Source organism: Ovis aries, chromosome 1 (assembly GCF_016772045.2).
Source record: "Ovis aries strain OAR_USU_Benz2616 breed Rambouillet chromosome 1, ARS-UI_Ramb_v3.0, whole genome shotgun sequence".
Classification (NCBI taxonomy): Eukaryota; Metazoa; Chordata; class Mammalia; order Artiodactyla; family Bovidae; genus Ovis; species Ovis aries.
Window position 1 is genome coordinate 62,476,955 of NC_056054.1, and position 12,543 is coordinate 62,489,497.

Genomic DNA, 12,543 nt, shown 5'->3' on the forward strand with positions numbered 1-12,543 from the left:
AAGCCCTTGACTGTGTGGATCACAATAAACTGTGGAAAATTCTGAAACAGATGGCAATACCAGACCACCGGACCTGCCTCTTGAGAAACCTATATGCACGTCAGGAAGCAACAGTTAGAACTGGACATGGAATAACAGACTGGTTCCAAAAAGGAAAAGGAGTACGTCAAGGCTGTATATTGTCACCCTGCTTATTTAACTTATATGCAGAGTACATCATGAGAAACGCTGGGCTGGAGGAAGCACAGCTGGAACCAAGATTGCTGGGAGAAATATCAATAACCTCAGATATGCAGATGACACCACCCTTATGGCAGAAAATGAAGAAGAACTAAAGAGCCTCTTGATGAAAGTGAAAGAGGAGAGTGAAAAAGTTGGCTTAAAGCTCAACATTCAGAAAACGAAGATCACTGCATCCGGTCCCATCACTTCAGGGGAAATAGATGGGGAAACAGTGGACACAGTGGCTGACTTTATTTTCCTGGGCTCCAAAATCACTGCAGATGGTGACTGCAGCCATGAAATTAAAAGACGCTTACTCCTTGGAAGGAAAGTTATGACCAACCTAGACAGCATATTAAAAAGCAGAGACATTATTTTGCCGACTAAGGTCCGTCTAGTCAAGGCTATGATTTTTCCAGTGGTCATGTATGGATGTGAGAGTTGGACTATAAGAAAGCTGAGCACCGAAGAATTGATGCTTTTGAACTGTGGTGTTGGAGAAGACTCTTGAGAGTCCCTTGGACTGCAAGGAGATCCACCCAGTCTATTCTAAAGGAGATCAGTCCTGGGTGTTCATTGGAAGGACTGATGTTGAAGCTGAAACTCCGATACTTTGGGCACCTGATGTGGAGGGCTGACTCATTGGAAAAGACCCTGATGCTGGGAAAGTTTGAGGGCAGGAGGAGAAGGAGACGACAGAGGATGAGATGGCTGGATGGCATCACTGACTCAATGGACATGGGTTTGGGTGGACTCCAAGAGTTGGTGATGGACAGGGAGGCCTTGTGTGCTGCGGTTCATGGGGTTGCAAAGAGTCGGACATGACTGAGTGACTGAACTGAACTGAACACCTACAGTGCGTCACTCACTGTGCTCAGTACTGGAAGCTCAGAAGTGAAACAGCCACAGGTGATACAGGAAAGGAGTTCACAGATTAGTAAGGGAGACCTTCATGTAATTAAGTAATTGCAATACAGAGCAGTTTGTACTAACCACACAGGGGACATATAACTCTAGCATCGCTTCAAGGAAGAGGGGCATCTGAGATAGGGTTAATAGGATGAATTCAAGAGTTCAACAGGCAGGCCCTTCTTTAACTTTCAATGAAGAAGGGTAAAAGACTAACTTATGCAATGGAAAAACTGTGCCCAAGACCAAATATTGAGTAAGACTGACATAGGTTGCTTTTGCAGGCCAGATCATAGGACAACAAATTAGGAGGGATGGTTAATGTTAGAAGCAAATGAAGATACTTAAAAAATAAAGAGGTCCTTCTCTTTTCCCTAAAGGTTATGTGCTCAATGAAAATGACAGGTTATGTTTTAAAGCCAGATGAATTTATCCCAACAGTTAAATGTCATCTGCAACTCTGACCATTTGCTAGAGTGGTAAACTAAAATATTTCAGCCCAATAAAAATATCTGCAACATGCTTATGCTTGCTTTCTGGAGCATCTCTAATTGGGGCTGGTTAGAAGTTGAAATACTCCTGGTGAGCTGTACTGCCCAGGAGATTGCTCATGAACTTTTCTACTGGAGTGCTTTTGGGAAGACAAGAGCTAAATGTCAGCCTGACTCAGCAGTTCATCTCCATCCCAGGTTCACTTTTGACCTACCCTTTGGCAATATCACTTCAAAGACATCAAGGTGGAATTCCCATCTTCTGAGGCCCAATACCCCAAATCCTCTCTTTCATGCTCTTGTGTCCCTTATTGTAACCCCAACTCCCTCTCTCTTCCTCCTCCTCAAACCTCCCATCACCATCCCTAATCATCTGGAGAGGCAGAACATTTCTAGGTGGAAACTGAGGATCTCATTTCCAGCCAGTACTTCCCCCATTCTTCTTGTCTCTTCCCATTTGTCCATTTTATTCTCAGAATCCATTCTCTTGTAGTTTTTTATGCCAATTTTTATGTGTGGGCAGGAGAGAAGCATTCTCACTGAATGGACATAGTAGGGGGCCACCTTCAACAGAAGAGAAAAGAAGGTCATCATCATAGCATTTCAAAACTCAAACAGAAAAAAGGCCAAGATGGTGGTGTTGCCCAGAATATTTTTTTCCCCTCAACAGTTCAGTGTTCAGATTCACCTCTTAGCAGGAGGAAACTAGCTCTACATGAGACAGCGTCACTACCCATCTATATGCAGGACTCTGCCCTGTCCACAGACTCTGCTGCTTTGTAGAAACCTACTCTGGCTTTTGACCCTGAAGCACAGCTGACAGAACCAACATTAGGCACATGCCATAAACCCAGTCTATCCTTAGGCTGGAGAAGGAACTGGCAACCCACTCTAGTATTCTTGCCTGGAGAATCCAACGGAGAAAGAAGCCCGGCAGGCTGTAGTCATGGGGTCGCAAAGAATCGGATGTAACTGAGCATCCCTAGGCTAGCCAACCACCTATGACTTGGCTGCCTGGCTCACAAAATTAGTATGAGAATCCCCATGTGGGAATTTAAAATTGAGAAACTGCTCAGTCCGATTGATATGAGGTAAACGCTGAACCACAGGGAAATGAAGTTGTGAGAAAATAACAGAATGAAGTAGACCCACAGAGACAAGAGTGAGCTTGAGGGAAAAGAGTGACTCCCTGTTCTGAGTGATTTTGTGGTTTCAATTTGAGTAAGTACAACACACCGATTTTCCTCCTTCTGTCTCTTGCAGTAGCCATGGATAGGTCTCTGTTGTTTGCAAAAGCCCTAAAACAACCTGAATACAATGCAGAAATCATTGACCCAGTAACTGACTGCTAGTTTTAGCCTGGAGACAGATTTGATAACTCCCCATCAAGTTCTAAAACTTGCCAAAGACTCAAATTGAGTTACCAGAAACTGTAAGATTAGTCAGTCTGAATTATGCAAAATGTTAACCAAAAGTTTCAGTGGCCTTTACTTTCTGAATTTCCTCATCCACAGGCTAATCCTCAATGAAAACACAGGACAGATCTCTCCTCTGTGAAACTATCCTCTTCCTTCACATTCAATTATCCAAACAAGCCAGCTGTGCCTCTGTGTTTATCACTTACTCTGATTAACCCAAGAAAGCCATGGAGGCCTTGTACAGGGCTGTGTGTTCAACAGTAAATATCAGCCAACTATGATCAGGAATCGGCATCTTCATCATCATTTCTGGTGAGAACATCAAGGTCTATTAGTTTCAAGTTGTGATTCTGGATCACCGGTCAGAATTCATGTTTTTTATCACTGCTAATTCTGTTCTTTAATTCTCTCAATCACTTCTGTTCTAAAAGAAAAAGAATGGCAGGAACTTTTAAGAGTGCAAGATCCTGAGGAGCTGGTTTATTTTCTACAAAGATTTCCTTTCCCTTTTCCCATCACCCATCTTTGTTTACAAGTAAATGCCTCTCTATTGCTTTCCTTCAGCACAAATATTCACATGAAAAACATCTACATAAATAAGTGAGTGGTGTCAGAATCTGAAGAAATGTGCTGTGTATCAATAGCAGCTTTAAGTTCCTGCTATGGTTCAGGACACTCCAGTGACTCAAATGACCTTTCTGTTCAAGGATTTGCATCACTTCCTTTGTTCTAGCTTTGCACTATATGGAATTACAATAATGTGAGTAATTTTTCTTCTCCAAAAAAGAAACAATACTACAAAACACAGGAAATCTATCAAAACGTTTTTGACAATTGAGAAAATCACATTTTAATCTGTTCAATGAAATACAGTAACATTACTTTTCTACCAGAAAATGTCTGTTAACTAAATTGTACTGAAGCTACTTTAGCGATAATTCAAAGAATAAATTTACTTATTAAACTGAGCCAGAAAAGCAGCATTTAATTGATAACTAATTGCTATAGGAGATGAGGAGGGAAAAGAAAAATTAAATATATGCTAACTTAGGGAAGTTATCTTACTCCAAAATTCTCCATGAGTCCTTAGTCACTTCAGTCATGTCTGACTCTTTGTGACCCTATGAACTGTAGCCCACCAGGCTCTTCTGTCCATGGGATTCTCCACGCAAGAATACTAGAGGGTTGCCATGCCGTTCTCCAGGGGATATTTCTAACCCAGGAATCGAATCTGTGTCTCTTATGTATCCTGCATTGGCAGGTGGTTCTTTACAAATAGAGCCACCTGGAAAGCCCAAACTTCTTAAAATGCACCTAATAAATACTTTAAGACATACAAGCATGTATTGGATCTGATGTCCAGTCAGCAAAATGGTCCACCAGGGCAAAACCAGTGACCAGGTATAGTTTCAATTCCAGGCAGAAGGAAGAAGAATCATAGTGGGACCAGAGGCTCCAGCAAAAGGGATCAGGTTAATGGGTTCACCCCAGCATAAGGCAGGCTGGTGTTTGCCCTGAAGGCTGGAACAATGTGGTACCTAAGGTCTTGGCACGTTTCAAGGATTCTCTCACACAAGAGCTAGACTTCAATCTTGCAGTCTTTAGTGTGGGATCCAGGCAGAAAATTAGAAAAAGGGGTCAAGATATAAATCAGTTAATGAAACCAGGGCACAACCTCAGCATATGAAATGAGCAAAGGTCATGACAGAGAAGGCCAACAGCAGAAATGATGAGGCTGACCCACTAACCTACTGACCAAAGGGTCCTTAAATCTCCTCTGCTAATAGCCAGACTGCTCCAAGAGCTTGGAACAGGACCAAGATAGCTGGTGAGAACGACAGACTTAAATTTCTGACTCATAATAAATACATGATAAACCATATTATTGCTGTTGTTTATTGTGAAAGGATTAACTGAGAGAAGGTGGGTCACACTGGAAGGAGTCTATGAACCTGAAAACTAGACCTGTCACATGGAGAGACATGTTTGGTCGTGAAAGTTCACGCAGGTGGGTGGAATCTCTGCAAAGACAGTGGCAGGAACCAGTGGGAGATAAGGTTGAGAGGTATGAGGATGTGTGATGGGGTAGAGCTAGACAGACCACAGAGTCCACAAGTCAGAACTGGTCAGAGGCAGGTCCCTAGAGGGCTGGATTACAGGGGCAGGACTCTCGTCCTCTACAGAAGGGAGAGAGGATATCCAGAAGAATACAATCAAGAGCTGTACAAATAGGAGCATTGGCATGGGTAGCAGTGGTCCCAAGAGCAAGACTGAAGAGGGAGGGAGGGTAAGGAGCCAAGAGTTTATTCAAGCCATCACCAAAGTTCAGCATCTTAGTTATGTGGTTAAGGGATGCTGAGACCCAAGGCCAAGCATGTAATCCTACCCTCCCTCCTCTAAAATACAGGGAGAACAATGTCTGGGCATAATTCTATGTGCATCCCAGCTCCCTCAATCAAAACGTAGGTGCACAGGAATTCACCAAGTTGCAGTTCACTTGTACTGAAGCTTGTATTATTGTATTGTTGACCTGGGGTCTGTGTTACCAACTGAGACACACAGAGTTAGGGTAACAACTATTTCCAGAATAATGATAATCTCTGTCCCTATCTCTCATATATTTTTCACATATTCTACCCTTCGAATTAGCTCTGGGAGGACTGAAAAAGTCTGTGGGTGAATAGATGGAATTAACCCTTGTTTGTTATTCCAAAGAGCCAGGAGGTTTCCTTTCTCGAGCTGGGCCATTCCCAGGATCCCTGTTCAGACTCTTACTAAGCATGCCTCTTGCACATACAGGTTAAGAGCAAAGTTCTCTAAGGGCTGCTTAATTATTTGGTGAGGAACTCTGCCAACAAATATCAAGCCCAGACTTAACGTGTGGCTGGAGACACTGGCCAGCTCATCTGTGATTCTGCTACTTGGGGAAAGTTTCGGGGCTAGTCTCATAGATGAAGGATAGAGGGATGGGCAGCTGCTGAGTTGAAACTTGTCTTCAGAAAGGAAGCCTTTGTCTCTCATTCTTCTTGATGTCCTCACTAATGGATGGGGTACCAGCCCCCGGTAGCATCAAACCTGTGGCTGTGCTAGTTGTATCAACAGAGTCTCACTAAGTTATATCTCTTTGTGACCCGTGGACTATAGCACACCAGGCCTATCTGTCCCTCACCATCTCCTAGAGTTTGCCCAAGTTCATGTCCATTGAATCAGTGATGCTACCCAACCATCTCATCCTCTGCTGCCCTCTTCTCCTTTTTGCCTTCGACCTTTCCCAGCATCAGGGTCTTTTCCAATGAGTTGTCAGCTCTTCGCATCAGATAGCCAAAATATTAGAGCTTCAACTTCAGCATCAGTCCTTCCAATGAGTATTCAGGGTTGATTTTCTTTGGGATTGACTGGTTTGATCTCCTTGCTGTCTAAGGGACTCTGGAGAGTCTTCTCCAGCATCACAATTTGAAAACATCAGTTCTTCAGCGTTCAGCCTTTTTTATGATCTGGCTCTCACATCCATACATGACTACTGGAAAAACCACAGCTTTGACTATATGGACTTTTGTCAGCAAAGAGATGTCTCTGCTTTTTAATATGCTGTCTAGGTTTGTCACAGCCTTCCTTCCAAGAAGTAAGCATCTTCTAATATGGGGCAAAAAGCCAGATACACTCCATGCCACTACTGTAGATTCTGCTGTCTCATGACTACAGCAGTTGTCTTCTAGCCCCCAGCTATACAGCTTTTAAGCAGAGAGGTTTGAAGACTTCTAGTTTAGGTCCTGCTTAATACCAACCTACTACTTTACTGCCTGGGGAAGGGTTTCTGGTAATACCATATTTGGCCAGTTATTTATCATTTGATCAACAAACATTTATTGCCTACCATTTAATAAGAGGTTTTCTACGAAATAATATTCAAGCCCTTTTCAGCTGAGGTCTCCTATGAACTTTTTACAACCTTATGAGGAAAGTCATCCTTTACATTTGCACCTGTTTCCAGTTTTTGGAAAACATTTTAATTTAAAATTTACTTTTTATTATCTTGATTGAAGTATAGTTGATTTACAATGTTTCACGTGTACAGCAAAGTGATTCAGTTATATGTGTGTGTGTGTGTATATATATATATATATATGCATACATATGTAAGTTCTTTTTCAGATTCTTTTCCATTATAGGCTATTACAAGATATTGAATATAGTTTCCCATGCTATACAGTAGGTGCTTACCACTGTTTATAGGTACACATATATTTGTGATTATTTACTTTATGTTTTTCTCCCCAATTAGACTGCAGGTTCCATCAGGGTAGGTTTCACATTTGTTCACTTTATCTGTTTTATACATGGCAGGCACTTAATAGTAATTGCTTGTTGAACAAACAAAAGCCATGTTACACTTTACAGATGACAAACTATACCCAAACTATATATACTTTACTTATATAAATAACTATATATATATATAAAACTATACTTATGTGCCCAAGTTTACCTTGCTAATAAGGAGTAGATCTTTAAGTTCCCTGGAGCTTTCTAAGGGTAGCCTCTTTTTATCAAGGCTTCTCCCAAAGGGTTGTCAGAGCATCGCAGTCACAGTGACATAGGTCAAATCTATTCAGAGACATCATCAAGAATAAGCTAGTCATCCCTAGTTCCTAAATAATAATGTTACTACTACCATTCCCTGATAGTTCAGTTGGTAAAGAATCCACCTGCAATGCAGGAGACCCTGGTTTGATTCCTGGGTTGGAAAGATCCTCTGGAGAAGGGATAGGCTACCCACTCCAGTATTCTTGGGCTTCCCTTGTGGCTCAGCTGGTAAAAATATATGCCTGCAGTGCGGGAGACCTGGGTTCGATCCCTGGGTTGGGAAGATCGCCTGGAGTAGGGAAAGGCGACCCACTCCAGTATTCTGGCCTGGAGAATTCCATGGACTATATAGTCCATGGGGTCGCAAAGAGTCAGACAGGACTAAGTGACTGTCACTCTCACTACCATTATGTACACTCTATCCCTCATCATAACAATGTTACCAGTGGAATCACATATGTCAAGGCCATCACAATGTTCAGCACACTTCAATCTTCAACAACCTTGGGCAGCAGCAAAGAGATATTTTACTGGAAATTGAAACTTGTGAATTACCCAAGATGATGTAACTGCAAAGAGGAACCAAAACTCAACTCCAGGTGGAATTTCAACTTGCAATGTAAGAATTTTAGAAGTTCTTAAAAACGGAAAAGATATTAAACGTATAAAGATGTTACAAATGTGAATTCAGGAACTTCCCTGGCAGTCCAGTGGTTAAGACTTCATCTTCCAATGGAGGGGGCGTGGGTTTGATCCCTGGTTGGGAAGCTAAGATCTCATATGCCTCAATGCAAAAATAAAAACATATAATAGAAGGAATATTGCAAACAAGTTGAAAAAGGCTTTAAAAACAGTCTACTTCCATGGGTTTCCCAAGTGGTTCAGTGGAAGAATCCACCTGCCAATGCAGGAGACACAGATTCAATCCCTGATCTGGGAGGATCTCACATGCTTCAGAGCAACAAGGCCCACGTGCCACAACTATTGAGCCTGTACTCTAGAGCCTGTGAGCCACAGCTACTGAAACCCTCCTGTCCCAGAGCCCTGTGCTCCACAACAAGAGAAGCCACTGCAATGAGAAGCCCATGTACCGCAACTAGGGAGTAAGCCCTGCGTGCCACAACTAAGAAAAGCCCCAGCAGCAACGAAGACTCAACAGCCAAAACCAAAAATAAATAAACAAAAATGTAAAAAAAAGGACAATGCTACGAAAAGAAAAGATAAAGTAAAGAGATGGGACTGCTTTAAAAGAAAAAAAAGGAAAGGTCCACATCCAAAAAAAAAAAAAAGGAAATGTGAATTCAAATCTAAACACCCATATGCAACCAGTTCAAATGGTAAGCTTAACGGTAGAGATTCCTGAAATACTCATTCAGAAGATCAGAAGGATGAAGAGGACTTATACAAAGAATATCATGTTTTGTTTCAGTTGAATATGACGACTCACTCCAAAGTGAGGCAGAAAAAAGGCCGGTGCCCGTACTGTTGTTTAGTCACTAAGCTGTGTCCAACTCTTTGCGACCCCATGGACAGGAGTCCACCAGCCTCCTCTGTCCACGGCATTTTCAGGCAAGAATACTGGAGTGGGTTGCCATCATACCTGCCTTTTTGGTAGCACAAGCTTTAGTGGACTGGCCCAGCCACAACTGAGGTTCAAACTCAAGAGACGTTTCTAATGTCACTTTCCCAACCTCCTGGCAGATTTCAGGCAGAGTCAGCACAGGGGACCAAAATACAAGAGCCCTGAATCCCAACTCCAGGCACAGTCTCAAAGTCTGGGTAGGCCCCAGGTAGCAAGGCCGCAGTCAAAGGGACAGAGGTCTCCAGTTTCCAGGGAGAGAAAGCAGCAAGACAAACGTGCAGCCTCAATCCTTAGGGGCTTGAATGACTGCTCTCTAGAAAGACGGAAAGCAGACAACCACGGAAAGGAAAGGGACTGACCAATCACTGATGGAAGAGCTCCTCCTGCATGGTACTGTTAGGCACTTTAATATGTAAATAGATCAGATCAACACAACAAACTTATAGTGTGATCAAAACTACTCCAGTTTTTATAGATGATGAAACTGAAGGCTCGACTTGCTCAAGGCCACACAGCGAATAAGCTGCGGAACAACAGTTTGAATCTATAGCTGTCCTCTTCCACCCCTCAGGGCGCTGGGAAAGGAGAAGGCACAGCTCAAGGAATGTCTCAGGAGGTGGTCTGCCTCTTGAGTCAGTTTTAACGCTTGTGTCTCTACATGCCAGGCTCTGCGTGCCAGGTGATCATGCTGGGATGAAGATGACTTGATAGACCTAAAACAACTAGGCACCTCAAGTGATAATGGATTTGGAGAGTGGAGCAAGCTAAAGGTGCAGTCGGGTAGATCAGTGGGGAGCAAGGCGCAGTAGGATCAGCAGAAATGAGTGGGTGTCAAGAAAACATGAAAATGCACAGGGCTCTAATGTGGCCCCTTCAATAAGAGGGGTGTTTTCTGAATACCTGCCATCCTAGGCTATAATAGCATACCGTCATACTTTGGTTTACAAATGAACATATCACATCTAAATGTATAGAAACACTCTATAGCATTTATGTGAGGGAGTCCTTGATATCTGAAAATGCTCATTCACTGACAGAAGCCTAGGACTTTCCAACTATTTTTTCACTATATTTCTGATGTTGCTTTTCTTCTCTTCCTCTCCATCTCACGCACTCTGCTACATTTAAATGAGTGGCCTTACCTTCCGATTAGGCAATGGAAGGAGTGCCTGAGACCAAGCTGCCCGTTTGCTCAATGAGTCAAGTGCCTTTGACACAGGCCAAAACTCTATAGTTGCTGCAAACAGTGAAGAATGTCAACATAAACTAGAATGATAGTATTTTTTTCATGTTGGTGTCCTAGATAAGTAGATTTCAATGACAATGATCCACTTTACACTGGGATCCACAACACACAAAGGAACATGTATATGTGCATGTGTGAGAAAAGAAGACGAAAGTTACATGAAATAATACCTGCCTGTGTTATGTGCACACTCTGATATTTCTATCAGAAATATTAATTCTAGTTTATTGCAAAAAAACAAACAAAAAAGGTAATGACACACTAAGTTGACTTTATGATCCCCTTACGAGTTGAGACTTGTAATTTGACATCACTATCAAGGTCCACGAAATGAGGACAAATCCATGGTGTTACAGAAACTCCCCAGCTAGAGAAGGGTAGGAACTGCACAAGCTCTTTCTTTTCTGTTGACAGTTCCAGAAAACAGTAAAACCGAGAGGAAAGAAGGTGTCATAGACTTGGAAAAGCCCAGTGAAAAAGTAGAATTAAAAAAATATTTCTCCTGGCTAGTGGTCCACCAAAATAAAGTGACTCAAGTTTCCCTCTAATCATTTTTTTCTAAAGGGAACTGAATGGTCTTTTTTCTAGAAAAAAAGAAAGTATTATTTATTTATATGTTTACTTATTTATTTTTGGCTGCACTGGGTCTTCGCTGCTGTGCATGGGCTTTCTCTAGCAGTGGCGAACCGGGGTCTCTCTAGTTGTGGCGAGCAGTGTGTGGGCTTCTCACTGAGGTGCTTTTCTTGTTGCAGAGCATGGGCTCAGGAGCATGGGCTCGGTAGCTGTGACCCACCGGTTTAGTTGCCTCTTGGTATGTGGGATCCTCCCGGATCCCAGGGATCAAACCCATGTCCCCTGCATTGGCAGGCGGATTCTTAACCATTGGTCCACCATAGAAGTCCTTTCCTCTAATCATTTTTGATGCCCCACATTACTACAAAGTATTATTTACAGAGAAGGCATTGTTAGAAACCTGATTTTATCCAAACCTGACTCAGAATGTGTTAATTTATCCAAACTTGATTCAGATTGAGTGTGGGGCTGTGTGTTTGCGTGTGTGTGTGTGTTTTAAACAGGCCAAGGGACAGTAGCTGTTACATTTTTGGAACTTCCAGTCATTAGGCTGACTTCAGGGCAGGCGAGGGAACGTGTTTCATTCAGGGAACGTGTATCGAATCATAATTGAGCCCTTAGCCAGCTGAGGCCAGTAGGCTGTATCTTGTATATTTTTCTGCCTTTACTTTCCAGAAAATGTTGTAACTTAAATCCCTATCATTTCTCCCCCTCACCAAGAAGCTTCTCTCTGGGGTCCAACTTAGCAGCAATATTAATCCTCAGTTTCTTTCAAACCACTCAGAGGCTTCAGTTATCCAGTTGAGTGCTCACAAAGAAAAATGCAGGCATGCACATGACAATCACACTATCCATTTTTCTTCATGAAATTATAGTTCCAAGAGGCACATTTCTAAGCCCTTTCCCTACAAACACACAATTTCTTCAGTCACAGCCACAAAACTGTTTGCCTCTATCATTAATGTCTCTTAGCAAAATATTCAAAGCACTCCTTTTTTGGGGGGTGGAGGAGACAAAAGAGCATGTGTGAGGGAGCACACTTCACTCTGAGCACTAGGCTGCTCAGCTGTGAAAAGGGGGTTACCACAGGAAAAAAAAAGCCTGACACATTTTTCGCTGTAGTTACAGACTAACTCATTACTTACCAGTCAAATGCACTTTCTCAGAATGAACCACAACCTATACATTGGTCAAAGCGTCTCCTATTTAGTGGACACCATCAATAACAAATACTGCTGAAATGAATTACTTGGGAAAGAAAACTAAATTTCCCTTGGGCATTCTTTCATAAAAGCTGGATTTCTACCCATTCAGTATGGCAGAAGTGGGAAAAAACGATGAAAGCAGTGATTTTCAAGGTCCCTGTAGGCCTTTCGGCAGTGGTCTGAGAATGACTTGAACTAACATTATGACTGTTTTAGCACATTCTGGGGCTCTTTGAACAACAACAAAACGTTGTTCTGAGTTTTAGTTTTCTTTCCAAGAGTACCCACAGCCAAATCCTGACCCTGGACCCTG

At 42.4% G+C, this 12,543-nt stretch overlaps 1 protein-coding gene across 1 annotated transcript in view; it reads right to left on the reverse strand.

Moving 5' to 3' along the window:
- DDAH1 (dimethylarginine dimethylaminohydrolase 1) overlaps positions 1 to 12,543 on the reverse strand; it is a 147,297-nt gene that overhangs the window by 119,475 nt on the left and 15,279 nt on the right. The window lies entirely within an intron of this gene.